The 24,879-nt window shown below is 48.3% G+C and overlaps 1 protein-coding gene and 1 long non-coding RNA gene across 2 annotated transcripts in view; one reads left to right on the forward strand and one right to left on the reverse strand.

Moving 5' to 3' along the window:
* Nucleotides 1-24,879, reverse strand: part of GCH1 (GTP cyclohydrolase 1) — a 578,380-nt gene that overhangs the window by 157,492 nt on the left and 396,009 nt on the right. The window lies entirely within an intron of this gene.
* LOC138527306 (uncharacterized) lies at nt 6,365-18,544 on the forward strand. Its single transcript, XR_011283879.1, has 3 exons — nt 6,365-6,465; nt 18,250-18,347; nt 18,439-18,544. It is a non-coding gene; the product is annotated as an uncharacterized lncRNA (long non-coding RNA).

Raw genomic sequence — 24,879 nt, forward strand, 5'->3', positions numbered from 1 at the left:
CTCACATTGAAAGGTATTTTGACAATAAATTCAACTTTGGTACATCAGATGAACTGGATGACATGGACTTTCTTCAAGAAATTAATCTCTTTTACATTTTGCTTAAATATCTTACCTTCAACCCATTTTATGGGAAATTGTGGAGATGGAAACCCTTAAGTGCAAAGAACGAGAATTCTCGTCCTTTTTGCATAGACTTGCATTATACCCTGCACTTAATACGTGCCTACAGTAGAGCCCAAAGGAAGACAAAGCTCATTTTGTGTTTCTCTGCCCCATATATGCCACTGTTGGGAAAAAATGGCTACAGCTGTGGTTGATAGTAGCATTAGGATGATGCGATAAGCAGTCAAGCTCTGGAAGTCGGCCACACAGAGACATGCGATGATAAGAGTGTGGAAAAAGAGAGCTAAACACCTGGATCTGGAACAGCAACATCCTGTTACTTGTGTGTGTTTATTACACAAACTTCATAGAAGCAGGGGCACTACTGGTATACCCATTTAGAGGATAGGAAAGGTTGGGGAAAGGGAGCTTAGGAATTGTTGCATATGAAGGCTTTTATATGTACTTTCAACATCTTGTTAGATTTTACTGAAAGTTAGGCTTGTATTAATAAAATAATATGCTTGTTATTTTAACACTTTGTTCTTAATCATGTTTTTCTTTTTATAATTTTATTTAAATTGATGTACAGTTTGCATTTATATCTATGCATATGTTTATGGGTCGTTGACCTGAGAATAAACTATATTGATTAATTGATCCTAACACTGAAAAGCATATGTCTTCTGCTCGTCCAGAGGGATGGTAGGACAATCAATAGGTTGGGGGGTGGGGGGGAGAGAGAAGGGTCCTACTGGGTTGGTAGTTGTGAATTTTCGATTGCAGTTCCAGGATAGCCCAGGCTGTTTATGCTTTTGAATGTAATGCATTGAAATCAATTCTGGCCCCCGCCAGTAGCAAGTGTAGATATCTCAGTTGGGTGGAGACCAACTGTATACATACTACGTAACCTCTGTGCACTAAAAGGACAACCATGATGGCATAAAAAAGCTGCTCTGAAATCGTAGTAGCGTGCTCTAGCGGGACATTTGTTTTTTTACTGGATCAAGCCTGCGCCTGAAGCTATTTCAAAAGATAGAGAAAATGGGGAACCTTCGGCACCACTGTTTTTTTAGCCCGGCTGCACCATTGCAAAAGGGCTCCAGCCATATGTGTCAAGCTGATCAGAACACTGGCGCGTACCTGTGCGAGGAGTCAGTTGGACTGTGGTCGCCACATTGAATCGCCACCATCTGGGAAAAATGGTGATGCCTGAAAACCCACCCTGCCCCCGCCAACTGAGGATAAAACGCTCAGAGGCAGACAACAGGACAGGTCTTCCCACACCATGAGTGGGTGCCCCTTGATTAACGCGGTGCAGGAACAGTGCAAGCTCTAGACAGGGGCACCAGAATGGTAACAGTTGGAGGTCACAGGACAAGAGGAGCCAAGAACCGTACCAGGCAAGGCAAGTCTGATAGAAAGAGAGAGAGAGAGAAAGAGAGAGAGAGAGAAAGAGAGAGAGAGAGAGAAAGAGAGAGAGAGAGAGACAGAGAGAGAGAGAGAGAGAGAGAGAAAGCACAAGGCAAGGCAAGAACCACCAAGAGCAGATGTACAGAGAGAAGAAGAGAACAAAGAGCACAAGTACACCAAGAGAGTTGAGACACACTGGGGCTCTGTCTCACTTCCTATTTATATCCTGGCATGGAAACGAGGCTGCTGTTCCTGGTTGCCTTGCAACAGAGCTCTGTAGTGCACACAGAGCCGGCATGCGTCTACGATGTGACCGGCAAAGTGGGGAAAAGATGGCGGCTCCCTTTCGCCACATAGTTTCTGGGAGGGTGCCCGATATCACTGCAGCAACCCTGGGAGTGCCTGCAAGAAAGCTGGTGCGGACACCACAGCCGCCGGCCCGGTGACGCATTGGCCTGAGAACCAGCACGTGACAGGTAGGTCCCCGCCAGGGCAGAGAACGCAAATACACGTACATTCGCCAGCCTCCTAGTTTCTGATGTCGGAACCGGGAGACACGCACTGGCTTGACACTCTGCCTTCCTCCCGGGACATGCGGGGCACCTGGCTTCCATAGGAATTGCTGGTAGAACAGACAAACCGAGCGAAGAGCATGAACCTGAGAAGCCGGTTCCCAGGAATGATCGCATGGAGCATACCCCTTCCGATGGATCAAGTATTGGAGGTGACCTCTGGAGCGACAGGCATCACATATAGCCTCAACTTCGTATTCGAGGTAATTCCCAACTAGGACAGGAGCAGAATGTTGACAAGGGCGATCAAAAGTGTCCGAAACACAGGTCTTGAAAAGAGAAACATGGAATACCGGGTGGATACGCCAGGTGGACGGAAGATCCAGGCGGTAAGCCACAAACTATACTTTCTTTGTAATGGCAAAAGGTCCCATGAAACGTTGAGCAAACTTTCGAGGACAATTGCATAATGGTAGGTCTTGATTTCTGAGCCATAATTTATCCCCAACGGAGTACAAGGGCGCTGGTCTCCTGCATCGGTTGGCAAACTTTTCGTGGCCTGCCTAGGATTTTTCCAGTACGCAGAAAACTGTTTTATGGGTGTCCTGAAGTTTTCTGATCAGATCATCAACAGTGGCCACAGCAGTGGTAGAAACGGCAGTCATAGGCAGGAGTTTAGGATGGATCCCTGCAGAACAAAAAAAGGGCTACAGCGAATGGCAGAGTGATAAGCGTTGTATGCACTTCTGCTGTATCCAGGAAGGTCACTTAGTTGTCTTGTACAGCGTTGGTATAACAGCGTAGGTAGGATGGTTATTCCGCTCGTTGGACTGTGGGTGATACCTAAAACTTAAACCTATCTGTATTCCAAGAGCCCGACAAAGGCATACCAAAAGTGAGAAACAAATTGTGGCCCACGATCTGTTATGATTTTTTCCGGTAGGCCATGCAATCGGTACACATCATGAAGAAAGGCCTTTGCTGTTTGAGAAGCTGTGGGCAAGGCAGGGAATGGGATAAAATGCCCCATCTTGCTGAAGAAATCCATGACTACAAGAATGCACATGAAACCCAAGGACATAGGTAGGTGCACTATAAAGTCCTCAGATACTCTAGGCCAAGGGAAAGGTGGAATTTTGGTGGGCTGTAGTAGGCCAACAGGTCGTTGACGAGGAACCTTTTGCATGGCACACGTAGGACAGGATGATATATAGGATGTGATTTGTGTCCTCATGTTAGGCCACCAAAAGTGACATGATATAAGGTCCATGGTTGCCGTTTATCCACGGTGTCCAGCACTAATGAAACGCATGCAGAAGTAGGTGTTGCAACTCAGGAGTAAGGATATATAACTTGTCAAGAAAGAACCCCAAACCTTCTCGGACACTGAAGTACTGGGATCTCCGTAGGATAGGTAACTGTGGGTCGGATGTTTGTGCGGCTTTCACCATTTCCAGAAATGATTGGACAGCCATCAGGAAACACAGAGCAGGCAGGATAGGGCAAACATCATTGTAGTTGGTGGAGCTGTCGATGGATGTTCGTGATAATGCATCTGCTCTCACATTTTGAGTTCCAGGTATATGGGTGATGGTGAACATGAATTGACAGAATAACAGGGCCCAGCGGGACTGGCGACTGTTCTTACATGACAGTCTGCAGATACTGCAGGTTTTTATGATCGGTTTGTACTTCTACAGGGAACCGTCCTACAAGAAGGTGGTGTCTCCATTCGGTGAAACTGTCTTTGTTTGCGAGTAGCTCCTTTTCTATGATGGCATAATTTATTTCACTTGGCAGTCAGTTGACGAGAAAAGTAAGCAATAGGATGATCAAGTTTGGTATCAGGATTCCATTGCAGCAGTACATATCCTATTGCGTTGTTGAGGCATCGGTTTCGACGATAAAAGGGAGTTCCTTGTTGGGATGTCTTGGGGTCGGTTCTTTTATAAATTTAGCCTTGATGGCTTGAAACCCCTGTCCGGCTTGCTCATCCCAAAAAAAGAGTATACCCTTTCGCAACAGACGGGTAATGTGTGTAGTTTTCAAGGTGAAATCATAATTAAAGCATCTATAAAAATGTGCAAATCCCAAAAACTGTTGCAGGGATTTAACATCCTATGGACTTGTCCAGTCCAGAATAGCTTTGATCTTCCTGGGATCCATCTGAATGCCATCAGCATCAATCACATAACCAAGAAATTTGATCCTTTCTGGATGGAACTCACATTTTTCTTCTTTGGTGAACAGGTGCTTTCCTAACAATCGCCGAAGCACGTCCGATACATGGACCACATGTTCCTCAAGGGTCTTGGAGAAAATGAACATATCGACCAAATACACCCAAGTAGTGACACTGAATAGGTCAGAAAACAGTGAGACCATGAATCATTGGAAAACCGCTGGGGCGTTGCACAAGCCAAACAGTGTGACACAGTATTTGTAATGCCCAAGGGGTGACTTGAAAGCTGTTTTCCATTCATGTCCTGGTTTGATTCTCACGAGGTGATAAGCCCCCTGGAGATCGATCTTGGTGAAGATGCGGGCATTGTGCAAGGATTCTAGTATGTCTTTTATTAAGGGCAGTGGTTATCTGTCTTTAATACTTTAATAGTAATGTCATTTAACAGACAGTAATCAACACAGGGTCGACAAATTCCTTCCTTTTTAGGCACAACAAATAACAGGGCCCTGGCTGGAGACTGGGAAGGTTAGATATAGCCTTTTCAAGACCTTTGGTGAGATAGCGATTCAATTCTTCTCGCTCTTATGCTGTAAGAGAGTACACTCGACCATGTGGAATTGGTTGATCTGGATGCAGTTTAATCTCACAATCGAAAGGGCGAGATGGTGGTAACAGGATGTCTCCTGGGGAGGAAAACATTGTGTCAAATCTTGCATATTCCACAAGTCTCTTTTGGCAACACAAAACAGACTGGACCGGGGTTGAGGTGATGAGATTCATATGGACTGGAGACAGGTGAGCAATCTAACAACATTTCCTGGTACAATAATTGGAAACAAAAAAACAGGGTTTGTGTAACCCAGTTGATGTGGGGATTATGGAGAACAAGCCATGGTAACCCTAATACCACTGGGTAGGAAAGTGTTTGGATCAAATCAAACACCAATGTTTCTTTGTGTTGATTGATTGCAAGCAGGATAGGTTCTGTCTCTTGAGTTATGGGACCGGAAGCCAATGGGGTTCCATTGATTCCTTCCACAATTGCTGGACATGCTTTCTGCACTGAGGATACCTGGAGGTGGACACAGAATCTGGCATCTATGAAGTTGCCTGAGGCCCCGGAGTCGATCAAGGCCGTTGTAGTAGTTGAGCATTTACCTGCCTCCTATTATATGGACCCTTGTAGGACGAACAATATGTGAGGTGGCATAGCATGCACAGCAGCAGGGGAAGGCCTGGTTGGGGAATTGGACCTCATTTTTCCTTCCCTACTGACAACAAGCCCATTAGTTTCCCCCTTGCTTAGGTGGCCGGATTGGGCAACTGCTCAAGAAATGACTCCATTCTCTGCAATAGAGGCATAGCTTATTGGTCCTTGATCTTTTTTTTTCTGCCTCTGAGAGAGGTCCACGTACGCTACTAGCTGCATTGGTTCCGAACCAACCTCTCCTACCATGGGAGGATTCCTGGTGGTCAAAGTTGTTGGTGAAACCATCTTGTAGTCCCCTCATCGTTCCATTGTAAAATCCAGTTATGTTCCGGCTGGCCCATTTTGCACACAACAAAGCCAAGATAGGGTATATCTTGAGTAAACTGATCAAAAAATGCTTTGGCCTGGCCTGCTCCTTATGTGTCTACTAACAGCCCTATTTTTAAAAACTTCCAAGAATTCGAAAAAGGTCTTCCTTGAGATGTTCCAGTCCCCCAATCAGGTCTTGAGAGCCCAAAATCAGCTAATTGATTGTCACACTCACCTGGGACTCTGCAGGAGCGATGGATCCCTCTGGTGCCCCCTTTTGCTCTGGGTAGTGGGCCTTCCTGCTCTGGATGGGGATCCCGAACTGGTTGGCGACGCAATCTTTAAGGCTGGTGTGGTGGGCTCTCCATCCTGCAAGATGCAGCGGTGCTGAGTCTTGGATTGAGTCCAGTTACTTCACTGAACCCTTAGATCATTGATTGCCAGGTAAAGTTCAACCACTTGAGTTCCTAGTCATCTGTTCTGTATAGTAAATGATTCCTTCCCCTGTTTTGGCAGTGCTTCAGGGGTAAACAATGTCTTCGGATAGGGTGTAAAGTCCTTTGTGCGAGCTGTTGTGCACAATGAGCGCTAGGTTAATGTCTCTAGCCCACATGATTTGTATGTTCTCTGCAGGTGTTCGTGGTATGAAGGAGTGAGTCGGCGAAGCGCGAGTGACGAGGATCGCTGGGGATTCTTGCAGCGACTCAGAGAAGTTCCCTGGATCAAGTTACGTAAGTACTGTGCTGCGCTTCTCTTAGTTTTTGCATGCGTAACTAAGCTTCAGACGGTTGTTTTCCTTTTCTGTCAAGGCATAGATCAGACTACACAGCACTTGATGGCATGGGAACTAGTCCTCCATGTTGGATGAACAGGACGTGAGAGAACACCTCCCAAGAAGTGTGCTTAAAATAAAGGTTGCTGCTGACACAGGATTTACCCTAAATGGGAATGGAGGGTTAGGGTGATTAAAGTTGCTGGGAGTGCTTTACACACCAGGCCCTAACCCACCTAGCCCCAGTCTGCTTGTTCGATGTCCTTCCAAGGGCTAAGAAGAGGTGCTTAGCTGGGGGCCCAGTATCCATGACAGTTCTCCCCCTCAAGGCCCCTCCCAAGGATGTGCCTTTCGACCCTGGTTTAGTGGGGTTGTCTCGATGAAATCGGTTTAGCAGTCGTCGGGCGTGAATGTTTTCACTGGGTTACCAGGACCTGTCATGTGACCCATACCCTTTCCAGTCCACTAGATAGTATAATTTTTTCTTAACCATCTTAGAGTCTACGATGCTTTTGACTTCGTACTCAGGTTCATCCCCCATTATTACTGGAGCAGGAGGTGTCTGCAATCGAGTTCCTGGATGCACAGGTTTTAGTAGAGAAACGTGGAAAACCGGATGTATGCGTATATATGACATGGTAGGGTCAGTCTCATGGCCACTGGTGAAACCACAGCTTCAATTGTGAATGGCCCCAAGAATTTAGGCTGAATTTGTCTGGGTCATCTTAATGCAATGCATCTTGAAGACAACTATACTGAATCACCTACTTGGTAATTGGGTGCTTCTCTACGGTGACGACCGGCATACCTTTTCTGTGTTTCTTTAGCCATCTTCAAATGAGCAACAGCCTTTTCCATAGCTTTGGTAGTATGTTCATATAAGGTCTTGACTACTGGAATTTCAATTACCTGCGGAGGATCGTACACTGAGGTTCGCTTATTATGACCATATGATGTGTAAAAAGGGCTTAGCTGCGTGGAGGAATGCACCGAGTTGTTGTAGGCATATTCTGCCATCTATAGGATTTCCACCCAGGCTTGATCTGTCTCGTGTAGGAGGCAACAGAGGTGTTGCTCAAGGGTCTGATTTGTGTGTTCTGCCTGCCCATCGGTTTGAGGGTGGTGACTAGTGGACAGGCGAACTTCCACCCCAGCTAGAATACAATATTTCCTCCAGAATTGTGACACAAATTGACTGCCTCTATCTGATATTACTACGGATGTGAAACCGTGTAGTTTAACTATGCTGTCCAGGAAGACTTGAGCCAACGTTGGGGCTGAAGGAACCCCTAGTAATTGCACAAAATGGGCCATTTTGGAGAAAAGGTTGATTACAACCAAAATGGTGTTGTACCCTGAACTAGGAGGCAGGTCCGTGATGAAATCCGTTGAAATGGTGTGCCAGGGCGCGGGTGGTATAGCGAGAGGTTGTAACAGACCGACTGGCTTCTGCGTTGTTGCTTTGTTTTGAGCGCAGGTTCCACATGCCTTGGCAAAATTGATGACATCTCGCCAGGTTGGCCACCAGTATGATCTTTTCACTTTTTCTATGGTCTTTGTCACTCCTGGATGACCATCCAGAGGGGAACTATGGTAGCTGGTGATTACTTGCTCCAGTAGAGGGCGTGTTGGAAGATAGAGGTGCTTCTGGTAATAAGGCAGGCCATCCTGAACAGAAAACTGAATTCTTTTCCTTTCCCATGTCTGTAATTCGGCTGCTGACCAACTGTTTCGAACTGCCTCTTTCAAGCTTTCCAGGGGAGAATTGATGAACCTGCACAATCCTAGTATCTTGTGGCCATGGATGATATCTACTGGATCTGGAGCAATGTAGGCATCCTCGCCTTTGCCGATGCGCGATAAAGCGTCTGCTTTGCCATTTTTGACTCCAGGTCGATAAGTAATTACGAAGTCGTACTCAGCCATCGATAAGTAATTAGGAAGTCGTACTCAGCCAGAAACTGAGCCCAGCAAAGCTGTCGGGACGACTGGGCTTTAGCGGAGCACAGGTACTGCAGATTCTGGTGGTCGGTTATGATCGTCACAGTGTGCTTGGCACCTAGCAACTAGTGTCTCCGCTCTTTGAGAGCGTCTCTGATTGCTAACAGTTCCTTGTCTGTAACTGCGTAATTTAGTTCCGCTGGGGAGAACTTTTTCAACTAAAAGGCCACTGGATGTAAGCAACCGGTTTCCGGGTTTCGTTAGGACAGGACTGCCCCCATGGCCACACTAGAGGCATCAGTCTCGACAACATAGGGGATATCTGATTGTGGATGTTGTAGTACCGGGGCCCAAGTAAGTTTGTCCTTCAGGGCTTGAAACGCCTCCTCTGCAGCTGGCGTTCATTCAAACTTCCGGTGTTTTCATAGTAGAGAGGTAATTGTGTGTACCATATGTGAGAATCCTGGTATGAATCATCTGTAAAAGTTCACGAAACCGAGGAAGCTTTGTACCCCTTTCAACAATGTAGGTGCAGGCCAAGTGAGGATTGCTTCTACCTTCCTGTTATCCATTCTTATGCCCTGTGGTGAAACCACAAACCCTAGAAACTCCATTTCGGTAACATGGAAGGAGCATTTCTCAAGTTTGCCATACAGATGGTTTACCCGCAATTTGCGAAGTACGGCTCGTACATGCGATATGTGTTCCTGCAAGTTCAGTGAATATATAAGGATATCATCGATGTATACCACCGCATGTACATCCAATAGTTCACGCAGGACATCGTTCATGAAATATTAGAATGCCGCTTGTGCATTGCACAGGCCGAAAGGCATTATCTGGTACTCGTAGAGGTCATACCTGGTGCAGAATGCTGTCTTTCATTCGTCATCCTCTTTCACAAGCACTAGGTGGTAAGCTCCTCAGAGGTCTTAACTTCGTGAAAATCTGTGCCCGTTTCACCTGGTCCAATAGCACTGGAATCAGGGGCAACGGATACCTGTTTGTGATGTCACGTGCCGGGGAGACCTGGTCACATGTCAGGGAGCGGGATCAGGAAAATAAAGGAATCACCGGAACTGGCGTTTTGGCGCCAGTCCGGGTTTATGCAGTGAGCCAAGTATTTATGTCTTTATTCAGCGCTGCGCTACGACATCAGGCCTAGGCAGGCCCACGACCATTGCCGGGCCTCCGCAGCAACGGAGTGTCCCGACATCACACTGGTGACGAGGCGGTGCTGTCCCCACGCGCCCACGCATGAACTTTCATTTTCACCTGCAGAGGTACGAATCTCCAGCTCCATTACACGAATAACCAGAGCGCCACATTCCAAGGAGGCCTACTATCAAAAGCAAAGTTCAGCTCCTCACCTTCAAGTCCCACAAGAGAGCGAGCCTCGTTTTCAGACCCTCGACGTTCGTAAAGAGTTTCCAGAATTATATCTACATCGCGTATGAATGAACGCAAAAGTGTGAGCCTTGTTCTTACTCCCCCAACGTTCCATGGGGTTCCCAGCCACCTAATACCATCGTGCACAGCATTTTCGGCACTCCGGAGGCGAGCTGCAGCACACGCTTCACGGTACCATCACACACAGTGTTTTCAACGCTCTGGAAGCGAGCTACAGTACAAGCTTCACAAAACCATGCAAATTCATCGCATAAACACCGGTGAGTGACTCCTTCCACCCCTATCAACCACCAGTGACAGGAGTCCTCTGTCAGCACGCCCAAGTGACTGATCCATCAAGGGAGAAGAAACACTTCCTGCAGCCACACATGCAGCACAACCAGAAGCACGTGTTTGCACCTGCGCCAGTAAAGCACCATACTTCCCGCGCACAATGTGCGGCCCACCTCACAACACCAACCATGTCCAGCACAAATACAAGCCCCTCAAGGGCAAGTGCAAGCCCATCAGCGAGAAGAAGCATCAATCCAGAACACCCAGACCCGGCACTCACCACTCTCATGGTGCCCTGTGACCCATTTACCACAGGGGCAGCCATTCGCTGGGGCATCTGGTTACAACAATTTGAGATGCATCTCGATGCCAGGGAAATCACTGCAGACAGGAAGAAACGCACTTTCCTCCTGCTCAACATCGGAGCAGCAGCGCTACGCCTGTTCAACGCCATCCCAAACAACAGCGATGCGAATGACTATAATGCCACCAAGAATACGCTCACAAACAACTTCAGACCTGAACTCAATCCCGACTACGACCGATTCCACTTCTTGTATGGCCAGGCAGCGGGAGAGTGAGACGGTGGACAATTTCCATGCCCGCCTACGGGAGATGGCAGTCGGCTGCGAGTTACCCAAGGTGGAGTTCGCCATCCGTCTCCAAATAATCAACAGGATCTCATCAGAAAAACTGAGGAGGGCTATCCTGTCGGAAAAGAACATATCGCTATCTCACATCCTCGAGATGGGGCGTCTTCGAGAACGCACGGACGACCAAGCGGCAGTAATCGAGGCCCCAATCCAACAGCTTCCACTAGACAACCCCAGAAAGACCGAGGAGGTTGAAGCTGTCTCGAGGCGGCAAATCACCCGAGATCGAGGAGACAGAGGAATGAACCCCTCCAAGCCCCACATGCCTCAAGGACGAGAGAACTCATGGATGTCGTGTGATGGCCCATGGCACAGAGGAGAAACATGCCCTGCGTGGGGGTCGACCTACCGCAAGTGCAACCGCATCAACCACTATGCGGCAGTCTGCCTACACCCACCAAGCAGAGGAAACTGAGAACAACCACTGCGACGGCCACAGGAACACAGAAAGAAGTTTGCTCCTCGAGAAACCTCTGGTCAACCAAGCCGGAAGGGGAGAGCAACAGCAGTAGACCACACACAGAGGTCACCGGATACGAGCGAAAGTGAAGAGAGCGAGGACAGCGCATGCCCCGATAGACGTGACAAAGAAAGCCGAAAGAAGCTCTGCAAGAGAGTACACCGTGTACATCTCATATCAGCAGTAGAACCTAAGAGGTCCAAGCAACAGGAAAGACCCTCCTGCACACTCATATCAGACGGGATGCCCATAAAAGTTGTTATTGACACAGGCGCAATCATCAACATCATGCCCATAACTGCATTTGACAAACTCCACCTGAAGCCGAGACTCCAAGACAGGAAAGTTGTTCGACTGTATGCATACGGCTGCAAGAAACCACTGCCGGTGCAAGGATCATTCAGATCAAACCTATCACACAACAACACCACCACGTGCCGAGCCAGGATCTACGTTGTCGATGCTGGCTGCAAGACTCTCCTAAGCTGCAAAACAGCGGAAAAACTGCAGCATTCAACACGCAGAAATCAATGACCTAATCGAAAAACACTGAAAGGTATTACAGGGCATCGGCTGCCTAAAAGGCAGGTCCATTAAACTACTCATTGACCCCACCATTGAACTGAAGGCAGTGCGTCATCGCAGAGTACCGTTCCACATGAGGGAGGCCTTAGAAAAGGAACTTGAGAAGCTAGAAAAGGCAGGCATAATTGAGAAGACTTTGGGGCCAACCCCGTGGGCATAACTATTGGTAGTAGTGCAAAAGCCCAAACAACCCAACGCAGTACGTATCTGCATCGATATGAGGCTCCCCAATGCAGCCATCGGAAGGGAGCGGCACATCACGCCGACTATAGATGAGCTCATCGTTGATCTAAAAGGAGCGACAATATTCAGCAAGCTGGACCTCAGGTCAGTATACCACCAACTCAAACTAGCAAAGGAGTTGAGGTACATCATTACTTTCTCCTCCCACCTCGGCCTGAGGAGGTACAAATGCCTGATCTTCGGGATATCGTCGGCAGCTGAAGTGTTTCAGCATGAGATCCGAAAGGTCCTCAATGACCTAGAAGGGACAACGAACATAAGTAAAAGTAAACCACATCAAAAGCACCAATGTCCGCAGTCCACCACAGAGGTAAGGAGTTTCATGGGAATGGCAACGTACTGCGCGAGGTTCATCCCAGACCTCGCCACCATAGCAAGGCCCCTCTGCAAACTCACAAAAAAGGACCAGAAGTAGGAGTGGTCACCCACCCATCAACAAGCTTACCAACTAATCAAAGACTCGCTATCTGCCTCCACGACCATGGCGTTCTTCGACATCGAAAGACGCACAAATTCCTGGTCGATGTTAGCCCAGTAGGCTTGGGAGCCGTGCTTACCCAAATCGACAAAGAAGGCAACGTACACCCCATTGCATTTGCCAGTCGTGCACTGAACAAAACTATGCGCATATTGAAAAGGAAGCCCTTGCGATCCTCTGGGGGTGCAGACATTTCAAAGAATATCTACTGGGCAAGCAGGCGAAGGTATTCTCTGGCCACAAGCCACTCATCCCTATTTTCAAGGGCTCAGCACCACACCCCCTGGCACGCATCGAAAAGTGTATGCTACAGCTCCAACCCTACAACATAGAAGTGGAGTATCGAGCGGGGGCAGACAACCCAGCAGACTATCTGCCCCACCACCCACGGCCTGCTACAGACCAGGAGGAACAACACGTGACAGAGACTGATGTGCCCGACAGTGGGCCCTCACACTGCAGGAAGTAGCCGACGCGACCGAAGTAGACGTCATCCTAACCCACATCACAATGGCATTCCAATCAGGAAACTGGAAGAACTTCCTAACCTCCATGGCACAGCGCACCAAGTCCGCTCAGGAGAAGCTGCAAGCAATCTTCGGAATCTGCCACAAACTCACCGTAGCCCCCGAGGGGGTAATAATTAAAGGACACCGAATTGTGCTACCAACGGCACTCGAAGAGAGGACCCTCAAACTAGCCCACAGTGGACACCAAGGAATCATAAAGACAACATCATACTTAAAGTCCTGGATGTGGATGCCCCACATGCAACAGCGAGTAATGGACCTTGTAGAATCCTGCACAGCCTGCCAAGCCACCAGGCAAGCCGAGAGCCCAGAACCCATCACCAGTGCCCCGAGGAGCAACAAACGGTGGAAATCTGTCAGCATAGACTACTGCACTATTGCAGGAGAGGGCTACCTGCTAGTCCTGGTGGACGAATTCAGCCGATACCCCGAGGTTGAACATGTGGCATCCACCAAAGCGGAGACAATTACTCTTTCACTAGAAAAGATATTCGCAATACACGGCTTCCCATCTAAAATCAAGAGTGACAATGGCCCACCTTTCACCAGCCAAGAACTACGACAATTCTTCCAAGACCTTGACATACGGCACAAGCAAACGGCGACGCTGAGCGATTCATGGGATCGCTCAACAAAGTAATCTGCATCGCAAAAGAGCGACGTCACTCCTGGCTGAACGCAGTGTACTATTTTCTGAGTACTCACCGTCAGACCCCGCACTCCTCAACAGGGATCAGCCCTGCAGCCCTCATGTTCAGAGTGCTGATACAAACTGAACTCCCCATCCACCCGAACTGGATAGCACCCGATCCGGACATCCCTGCCATAGAGGCAAGACGAATCAAGCGGAATGAGCAAGAGAGCCGTACTCGCCGCGCCAGCCACCGTGAGCTGCTGCCTGGAGACACAGTACTTGTTAAGAACCGGGCTCCGCCCAAGAAGATGTCTCTAAACTTCGAGTTCAGACCATGGACGGTCAGTGCCGCAAATCACAGCATGAGCACAGCCACTAGAGGAAATGAAACAGTGACCAGGTACATATGACACTTCCGGAAAGTCCCAGCAGCAATGTGGGAGGAAGGCCTGAGGACCCCTAGGGGAGAACCCAGGTCACCCATTTGAGAAAATGACCCTGAGCTGCCCGAAGCTCATGACACACCCCAAGAACCTAGAACACCGACTCTGTGCGGGAGCGAGGCCGGGCCAGAGACCCCTCCAGCAGAGGAATCTGAAAGGACTCATCCCCGATACCATCTGAGGGAAAAGCCACAACAGTCATCCCGCCTCCAAGGATATGGAGGTGGATATGGAGCTGGTCCAATAGCACAGCGAGTAGAGCACTCGCTTTAACATCTGTGTCGAGCCTGCTGATGCAGGTTCGAATCCCGGCAGGGCCAAACTCAACCTTTCACCCTTCTGAGGTCGATATATGAGCACTACACACCGTGGGTAATAATAAGCAGCACTCAGATACCCAAGGGTTCGTAGCGCTATATAAATGCTAAATTATTATTATTATTATTATTATTATTATTATTATTATTATTATGTCATACAAGGAATCTATTATCGATCGAGCATGCCCAGAGAGCGCTCCTAAGAAACTAGAATGGACTACACTTGTTTATAAAATTATTGTTCGTGACCTAGGAAAAGCATTCTAAGTTTGGAAGGAATGTGATGTCACGTGCCTGGGAGACCGGGTCACGTGTCAGGGGGCGGAATCAGGAAAATAAAGGAATCATCGGAACTGGCGTTTTGGCGCCAGTCCGGGTTTATGCAGTGAGTTGAGCAGTCATGTCTTTATTCAGCGCTGCGCTACGACATCAGGCCTAGGCAGGCCTATAACCGTTGCCGGGCCTCCTCAGCAAAGGAGTGTCGCAACATCACACTGTTCTTCACTGTGACCTGATTTACCATGCGATCGTAGACGAACATTCTTAAATCCCCCTCCTTCTTAGGCACGAAAAAGAGGGGAGAGGCCGCTGGTGATTTTGATGGCCGAATAAAACCATTTGCCAGGTACTGGTCTAGATACATCTTCAGGTGGTTGTTTTCCTTTTCCGTCAAGGCATAGATCCGACTACACGGCATTTGCGACCCTGGCATTTAGTCAATTTGGCAGTTATAAGAGTAGTGCAGTGGTAACGTGTTGGCCTGTTCCTTAGCAAAAATGTCCTGAAACTCCGGATATTTGGGGGGACAGGATTCCCACCAACCCCAACATGGAAACCGCCTTTGGAACGGTTGGTAATGGGCATCCTGTGTTCTTTCTCGTAACAGCGATGACAATCATCGGCGAAAGTCAGGGTTTTCGCACGCCAGTTGATAACGAGGATTGTGCACCTCCAACCCAGGTATTCCGAGGATTATCTGGAACTGTGGGACGGAGATAAGGTCGAACTAAATATTTTCCCTATGTCCATCTTGGCATAGTAGCGTAACGTCAGCTGTACATTATGTCACCGGGCCAGAAAGCAGTTGCGTTCTGTCCACTGCTGTTACGTTCTCTGCTACTGCCTTTGAGCAGACGCGTACCCCGATTCTGCCCGCCCCCCAAACTCTGTGTAATTAACGATAGCTCCGCTATGCACAAACGCCTCTAGAGTATTCATCTTGGAGGGTTGTTGCTGGTTGATCAGAATTACAGGTATTGGGAAGTGTGAGGCCAGGGGACCTTTTTCTGCACTCGACAAACCGACTTCAAGGTCTGCCTGTTGGAGTTTTCCAATTCACTTTTCTCATTTCCACTGTCTATGGCTCCCACCGACTTTCGTGGAGGTCTGGCCCGGCAATTCCGGAGGAAGTGACCAGACTGGCCACAATACAAACATAACTTCCTGCCGTCTTTGGTCTCTCTCTGCCTTTGACAGAGGTCCACAGAGAACTCCCAGTTGCATGGGTTCTGGATGCGTCTGAGCAGGATGCCGAACTGGGTTCTCTTTAGGATGCACATAGAATGTTCTGCTTTCCGAACGAGGACGGTCGGCCTTTCGGTCCTGCAACCGGTGATCTAATTGGATAGCCAAATCAATGTACTCCGCACACCTATCGGGAGGGTTGACTACTTGCGCGAGAACATCCGATAGCGCCCCCTGCAGGCCTCTGTAGAACAGGGTGGTGCGCTTTTCCTCAGGCCAGTTTGACTCAAGAACCAGACGATTGAAGGTAGCCACATAAACTAGGAGGTCTTGACTGCCCTGACGTAGGGATAACAATTTGTTGTCTAATGCTTGCCCCTGAGTGTGTGTCACACCCTCCCTTGTACACACACCTGACAATACTGCCACTCCGGCCCCTGCCCAAAACTCTAGAATCACTATAGCTCGCCCCGCTCCCTCTGTCCTGTCCTATTCCCCCTTCACACCCTGGCACTCACGTGGGCCTCCTGATGACTCGCGTGCACATGCACGCCTCACCCGCAACAGAACGCTCTCCAGTTTGCGTCCTTTTTTGCATTGGCAGCTTCCTTGGCGCCTATGTAATCGGCTGAACGCTACTACGCTTCCGCGTCGCGTGACCAGCGCTGTGTGCTCACATGACCCAGGAATCCAGTCACGTGATGCGGCAGCACGTCAAGTGACGGGAAGTAATGCCAGTAGCCCGAGTATTTAAACATGGTTCTCCGTGAACCCGCTGCTTCACAGCTGTTCTTTGCAACCTGTTTGGCGTTACGTGTCCGTTTGGATTTCTTGACTCTTTTGGATTTTTGACCTCGGTTTGCTTACTTTGACTTCGCTTGGATTACCTTACTGGCTTTGTTACATTGGATTTGCCTGTGGTTTGAATTCGGACTGCTCTTTGGACTGCAACACGGATTTCCCTTTTGCATCTGGTTTTCTTTGGAACTTCTTGCTTTCAAGCTCCACAGCTACCAAACCACGTTCTTGTCATCAGGTGGTTCTCACGCCATTATTTGGGACTACAGTCTACCTGCCCACGTGAGTCCCAGACCCCTACCTCATAGGTGCATTGCCTTTCTCCTGACCCCTCTGGTAAGACCTTTTTTCACGTTATTTTTTCACTGTCATTTACTGTCATTTGCTTGGTACTTAATCAGTATTTTCTTGCAGCGGATTGGGGTCCCAGAGGTTCGCGGTTCCGGAGTTGACCATCTCCACCTGTGGCCTCAACGGTCGCACAGGGAGTGACTTTGAGTTCTCTCTGTGTGGCATCTTTAGGCCGAAGAGGACTCTTCTGCCTAAAGGACATTCAAGTCTCAATAGTGTGGCGGGTGAAGAGCTTCACTAGCTTGCACTGGAATCTGGGGACATTTCCTAGTAGGGGGTTGTCCCTATTCAACAGTGGGACCGACCAATCCGCTGCGTGACCCCCCCAGGTATGACAATACAAACACCACCTTTGATTGATCCGTTGGAAAAACTCCAGGTCTACACAAAAAGTGTAAGAGGCACTGGTTCATAAAGACACCAAACTTCTTGGGACCTCCAGTGAATCTTTCAGGGGGTGTCAGTGGAATGTTACCTGGAACAACTACCTGTACTGGGGCCAAAGGCTGCAAAGCCAAAAACTGGCGGTGCCCCCCTGGCAGGGGGGCTAGCCCCGCATGTGTCTGCAGTAGCTGGTGGGCTAACTCATCAGTTCTATCCCTGTTTACCACCAGCTCTCGTCTTAATGCATTCGTTTCAGCTCAGGCAGCATGTACTTCGGGCCGTGGTTCTCCCAGAATCTGTGATAACTGGTCCACATGTGAGGTTTCTATCGCTCAGGCAGAGTGGCTTAAGGACGGCTTTGTGTTCTGTCACACTCACCTGGGACTCTGCTGGAGTGATGGATCCCTCTGGTGCCCTCTTCTGCCCGGGGTAGTGGGCCTTCCTGCTTTGGATGGGGATCCCGTACTGGTTGGAGGACTGATCTTTAAGGCTGGTATTGTGGGCTCCCCATCCTGCAAGGCGCAGGGGCTCTGAGTCTTGGATTGAGTCCAGTTACTTCACTGACCCCTTAGATCCTTGATTGCCAGGTAAAGTTCAACCACTTGAGTTCCTAGCAGTGTGTTCTGTGTGGTAAATGATTCCTTCCCCTGTTTTGGCAGTTCTTCAGGGGTAAACAATGTCTTGGGATAGGCTGTAAAGTCCTTTGTGTGAGCTGTTGTGTGCAATGAGCGCTAGGTTAATGTCTCTAGCCCACGTGATTTGTATGATCTCCGCAGGTGTTCGTGGTATGCTGGAGTGAGCCGGCGAAGCGCGAGTGACAAGGAGCGCTGGGGAGGATTGCAGCGACTCAGAGAAGTTCCCTGGATGAAGTTGCGTGAGTACTGTGCTGCGCTTCTCTTCGTTTTTGCACGCGTAGCTAAGCTATGTAGCGCGGCGTCGATCTTACTTGTTTTTTTCTCTTGCAGGTGCCGGAGTTGAAAAGAAGAATGAAGAAACCCTGCGGTAGATGCCCAGAGAGCTGCTGGGCTGCAACCAGCAGATGCCGTCGATCCCAATAGCTGATTCTTGAAGCAGGCTGGACTGAAAATCAGGTAAGTACTTAGGATTTCATTAGCAGGTAGATGAAACGAAGTCAGATACAAACTCTAATTCCTTCACTGGATCCGGAGCTGCGGTGAGCGTGCAGCTTCAAGCAACAGAAACCACACGAAGCACAGGCCGGTCGCTGGGCGTGGCTTATAAAGGCATCCACGCCCAGAGACTAGACTGCGTTGCTCAATGCTGGCATGGGAACTAGTCCTCCATGTTGGATGAACAGGAAGTGAGAGAACCCCTACCAAGAAGTGTGCTTAAAATAAAGGTTGCTGCTGACACAGGATTTACCCTAAATGGAAATGGATGGTTAGGGTGATTAAAGTTGCTAGGAGTGCGTTACACGCCAGGCCCTAACCCACCTAGCCCCAGTCTACTTGTTCAATGTCCTTCCAAGGGCTAAGAAGATGAGATGCTTAGCTGGGGGCCCAGTATCCATGACATTGATATAAAACAAGGTTCCCAAGATTTGATTTTGTATATTGGTTGCTTTCGTCAAATAGCAGCTGATGCCCAGTGGCTGATAGTAACCCAGCAAACCTTATTCAAACGCGGACTACGGGAAGAACTTAAAGGGATGGTCTAGTAAAAAATTTTATTTAAAAAATAGATAGGTCACATAAAAAAAAATATACTAGCATCCTCTGTTTCAAAACTTCCTATGTAAAATTTTGAGCTATTCAAGCTCAAAATTCGAAAAAGCAAGCACAGGGGCGCCGCCATTTTGTGAAATGGAGGCCCTCCTGTTCTGGCTTTTGCGGCACTAATGAAGGAAAAGCCAGCCAGCTGTAGTAAACAAAGTCTACCGCTGGGTGGCTTTCCCTTCATTAGTGCCGGGACTCGGAGGACGCGGACCGGAGACCAGAGCAGGAAAGCTGCAGCTGAATCTCGGTAAGTGCTATTTATTTTTTTTACAAAAAATAAGCACTAGCTGCGTTTTTTTTTCTAAGTTTTCCGGGCTGGAGGAGCCCGGAAAACTTAGAAATAAAACCGCAGCTTTAAAAACGTTGTATTTATGTTTGCAGTCGCTTTTGAAGCCCGAGCCCGAGAGCCCCAAATGGTAAACCAGATTCAGGCAGACACAACGCGGTTGTGTTGGAAAACGCTGCGGTTTTAAAACCGCAGCGTTTTCCAACACAATAACGTTTTATTTATGTTTGCGGTCGCTTCAAAAGCGACCGCAAACATAAATACAACATTTTTAAAGCTGCGGTTTTATTTCTAAGTTTTCCGGGCTCCTCCAGCCCGGAAAACTTAGAAAAAAAAACGCAGCTAGTGCTTATTTTTTGTAAAAAAAATAAATAGCACTTACCGAGATTCAGCTGCAGCTTTCCTGCTCTGGTCTCCGGTCCGCGTCCTCCAAGTCCCGGCACTAATGAAGGGAAAGCCACCCAGCGGTAGACTTTGTTTACTACAGCTGGCTGGCTTTTCCTTCATTAGTGCCGCAAAAGCAAAAGCCAGCACAGGAGGGCCTCCATTTCACAAAATGGCGGCGCCCCTGTGCTTGCTTTTTCGAATTTTGAGCTTGAATAGCTCAAAATTTTACATAGGAAGTTTTAAAACGGAGGATGCTAGTATATTTTTTTTTATGTGACCTATCTATTTTTTAAATAAAATTTTTTACTAGACCATCCCTTTAAAGACAAACTCGTAAATTATGGTAAACCCCAGGACCTCAATACTTGATTGAAATGGTAATCCGCATTGACCACCGTCTAACTGAAAGAAAGGGAGAAAGACGGCGGATCCAACAACCATTCCTATCAACTAGAATGGTTCCACAACAACCTTTGATGGCCCCAGCAGTATCTTTTGTGGAACCTATGCAATTAGGGACAATACTGGGTTGTCTGAAGAAGAGAAGGAGAATTAATAACCTATGCTTTTATTGGGGTTCCTCTGGACATTTGCTGGGTTCATGTCCGGTCTGTCCTCCTAAACCATCAGAAAACTAGTGGGCTTGTTGACTGAAGGGAAGGCGACAACAAATCCGCTCAGCACATCATCACTTCCCAGTACTAACCAGGGTTTGATGCCTACTTCTCGTCTTTTGGTCCTGGATGTTAACCTGTTTGACTCCAAAAACCATTGAGTAATTTCCACTATGGACTCAGGGGCATCAGGCAACTACATTGATCAGGCTTTTGCGACTTTCCATGACATAATATTGGTGGAGAAAAAGTACAGATCAATGGTTCTTTGATCTCTTCTGGACCAGTAACTCATCACTCACTTGCTCTTGGTCTAAGGATAGACCAACATAATACTGGTACTTGGTCTCCCATGGTTAACGTACCACAATCCATTTATCAATTGGGGCCACGCAAACCATCATTTTTGGTTCTGACTTGTGTACTACCCGCTGTAGCTCCAGGAACTCCTATGAGACCAACTCTATTACTGTACTACGAAATCCCAGCAGTTTTGTTCCTGCCATCTGCTCTATTCAGGAGTTCCCCCAGTGTATCCGGGGTACAAGAGAGTCTTTTTCATAACCAGAAGACATACTGATTACCCCATATCGACCTTTCGACTGTGCTATAACTCTCATGCCTGACAAATACGTACTGCATGGGAGAACATATTCCTTGTTGCCCCGTGAACCGCAGGAACTCCAGGAGTACCTGAAAGAATGTCTACGGAAGAGATGTATTGCACCATCTCAGTCTCCTGCTGGTGCACCTTTATTTTTCGTACCTAGAAAAGAAGTGACCTTAAGACTGCGCATCGACTACCGTTAGCTGAACAACATGACAGAGAAAGACCGATATCCCCTGTCTCTCATTCGTGACATACTGGAATTCTTGAAGAGAGCCCGTTATTTCATGAAACTGCGTGGTCCCTACCATTTGGTCCGGATAAGAAGAGGGGACGAATTGAAGACAGCGTTTAAAACCCTGCAGGGCCATTTCGAATATAGGATGATGTCCTTTGGGCTTTGTAATGCTCCCTCAGTTTTCCAAAAATATATGGATACAATCTTTTCGGATCTCATCTGATTGTCGATGTGGGCATATCTCAACTATATCCTGATTTTCTCGCCTTCCCTTGTCCAACATTAGGAACAAGTCGCACAAGAACTGCATCGGCTGGAGTCAAACCATTTATATGCCAAACCCTCCAAGTGCCTATTTTATCAAGAAAATATACATTTTCTAGGCCACACCATCAGCAGCCGGGGCATTCAGATGGATGTCAGCAAAGTCCAAGCCATGGGAGAATGGCAGAGTCCCAACAACCGGAAAGCGGCACAACGCTTCTTGGGTTTCACAAACTATTACTATGACTTCATCACTAACTTCGCCGGTTTGGCTTTGGACACAACCCAGGTATTAAGCACTAACTTGCCCTTAACGTGGACCTCCTCAGCTGAACAGGCCTTCCAGGAATTAAAACAAGCCTCCATGTCTGCACCCATTCTTCCCAATCCTGATGATTCCGCACCTTTTTTCATTGAAGCCGATGCTTCGGACAGAGCCATCTGGGCAGTATTATTACAGTCAGATCCTACATCTGTGAAACATCCCGTAGCATATTATTCCTGCAAATTAACCCCAAGCGAAGCCAATTATTCAGCAATTGAAAAGGAATTGCCAGCAATCAAGGGAGCCTTCGAACAGTGGTGGCATCATATCCAGGGAGAAAATCATACTGTTGTTGTTCGTACCGATCATCGGAATCTGCAATACCTACAGTCTTTACCGTGTCGCAACAGCCGACAGGCCAGGTAGGCTTTCTTTTTTTTTTCTCAGTGTGATTTCAATTTGACCCAGATCTCTGGTTCCGCCAATATACGTGCAGATGTCTTGTCGAGATCCTTGGAGTAAGCTACCATCCCGGAATGGTATCCTGCTACGGGTTTGCATAACAAACATTTCATTGGAGTTGTTCAGACCTTCCTTGATCATGTCCGATCTGCTACATCCGGAGAACCCTCTGTGCCTGGACTATTTACCCATCAGGAAGTGTATGGAAAAGACAGACTGGTGTTCTACGCTTAACGGTTGTACATACCTACTCCTGCACTACGTAAACAGATCCTTTTTGGTTGTCATGATGCCCCTCAGCGTGGACTAACAGTGTAAAATCCAGCATAGAATTGGTCTCTCATACCGTTTGGTGGCCTGGGCTAAACAAACAGGTGACCTCCTATGTACAATCCTGTCCAGTATGTGCCCAGTCCAAGACCTTGATAAAGAGCTGCTGGTTTGCTACAACCAACTGAAATACCACCCAGACCATGGCATACCATCGCCATTGACTTCATTGCCGATCTCCCCGAGTCGGATGGGAACACCTGCATAGCGGTGGTGGTTGATTGCTTCTCGAAACTGGCGCACTTTGTACCCTTGACAGGCTTACCCACAGCCTCAGAGATGGCCAGTGTTTTTCTCCACAAGGTCCATCAATTACATGATTTACCTTCTAGGATCATCTCAGATTGTGGTTCTCAATTCATTGCTCATTGCGGGATACGGCTGTGCAAACACTTGAAGATACAGAGAGGACTAAGTTCTGGTTACCACCCCCAGATTAATGGCCAAACCGAAAGGACAGATCAAACACTTGAGCAATATCTACATTGCTACGCCACAGCTACACAGGACAATTGGTCTTCATGTCTGGATATGGCTGAATTTGCCTATAATAACTTCTGGCATTCCTCCATCCAGGGTCCACCCTTTCTTATCACCTACGGTCAGCTTGCCAGATTGTCTCCCATGGACCACATCATGGACAGCCCTGTTCCTTCGGCTGATACCATGATACGTCACGTACAGCAATTACATCTGCTCAGAGTCCATTCTTCGGAACACCAAATCCTGTGCCAAGCAGCAAGCTGACAAGCACCGTCGCCAGGAACCTGCCTACCAAAACGGTGATCGAGTGTGGTTGTCATCTACAAACCTCCCTTTGCGTAACCTACCTGTTAAGTTGGCTCCTAGATATCTGGGTCCCTTTGCCAGCCAAAAGAGGATAGCATCTGTGGCCTACAAACTCTTACTACCAGCTTCCTGGCGAATACATCCTGTATTCCATGTTTCGTTATTGAAACCGTTAGTACCGGATCCCTATGGTTGCATGCCAGCCCGACCTGCTCCTGTGGACGTCAACAGCTATCCTGAGTATGTGGTGCGTTCCGTTTGTGAGTCTCAGTTTCGCAGGGGGCATCTATACTACCTGATTGACTGGGACGGCTATGCTCCTGCAGATCGCACTTGGGAACCGGCCTCTCAAGTGCATACTCCACACCTGGTTTGTCACTTTCATCTCTGTTACCCCTGGAAACCAGCTGTTCGGCACCCCCCCTGTGGGGGAGGCAGAGTGTCACGCGCTGCCCTGGCCACCTGTGCTGCCCGCACCACTTACCTACTGGGTCTGGGAGGCTGTATCATCGGTGGTGTGGGTGGGCGTGCCTTCACCTGCGGTATGTTTGGTCCGTCAGACAGGAGGCACCGGCAACGGATTCCTTCGTGCCACTGCAGTCGTCCGGGATGCTTCCAGGTCCGGAGCTCCAACGTGCTGATGTCACGACATGGCGTTATGCCTTGGGTCAGCTGATCAGCGGTAGCGGGCAGTTTCTATAGAAACCACTGATGCTAGAACTCATGTTCCGAGATATAAATAGCAGGTCAATGCTCGGCACAGTGCGTCTTAACGCTCTTATGGTCTGGTCAGTGTTCTGTCCCTCCCATGGTTGTTTTGTGCTATTCCTAGCTGAGCATTTCTCCTTGTCTTCTTGTTGTGCCTTCCTTGCTCTGTCTGCTGTGCCTTGGGCCCTCTGCCTTCCTGATCCTTTTCCTGCCTTGGGCCTTCTGCCCCCCACTGGTTCTGTTATCCCTTTTCCCTGTACGTTTGTCTCACCGTCCATTATCAGAGAGTGGCTCCTCTGATATATTCCTGGAACCAACAACTCCTTCCGGCTCAGTGGCACCCTTGTGGTTCCACTGCTCTACACCACGTTAAAATGCTGGGAGGAGTATATATCCACAGGTGAGGGGGAATCGGTCCCCAACCTAGCCCTAGTACTGAAATCTGCTTGGGACGGAAGGGGGCCGAGTCTCCTGCCTTCAATGACCCCAGATCATCCTGGACAACTCGGGAACCGGTGCCTCCAAGAAGAAAGGGGGAAGCCCATCACCACAAACACCTGTTAAGCCATGTCCTAGTGACCAAGCCCTTGACAGAGATCAGACTATTAACGCAATCGGACGATAGTTCCTAGACGCAGATTGCAAAATGTTTGCCTCCATACTATTAATCCACTTAAATGAGTGGATAAAAACTACACAACGATTAAATATATTTCAGAC

This window comes from Ambystoma mexicanum, chromosome 14 (genome assembly GCF_040938575.1).
Source record: "Ambystoma mexicanum isolate Mex_15411 chromosome 14, UKY_AmexF1_1, whole genome shotgun sequence".
NCBI lineage: Eukaryota > Metazoa > Chordata > Amphibia > Caudata > Ambystomatidae > Ambystoma > Ambystoma mexicanum.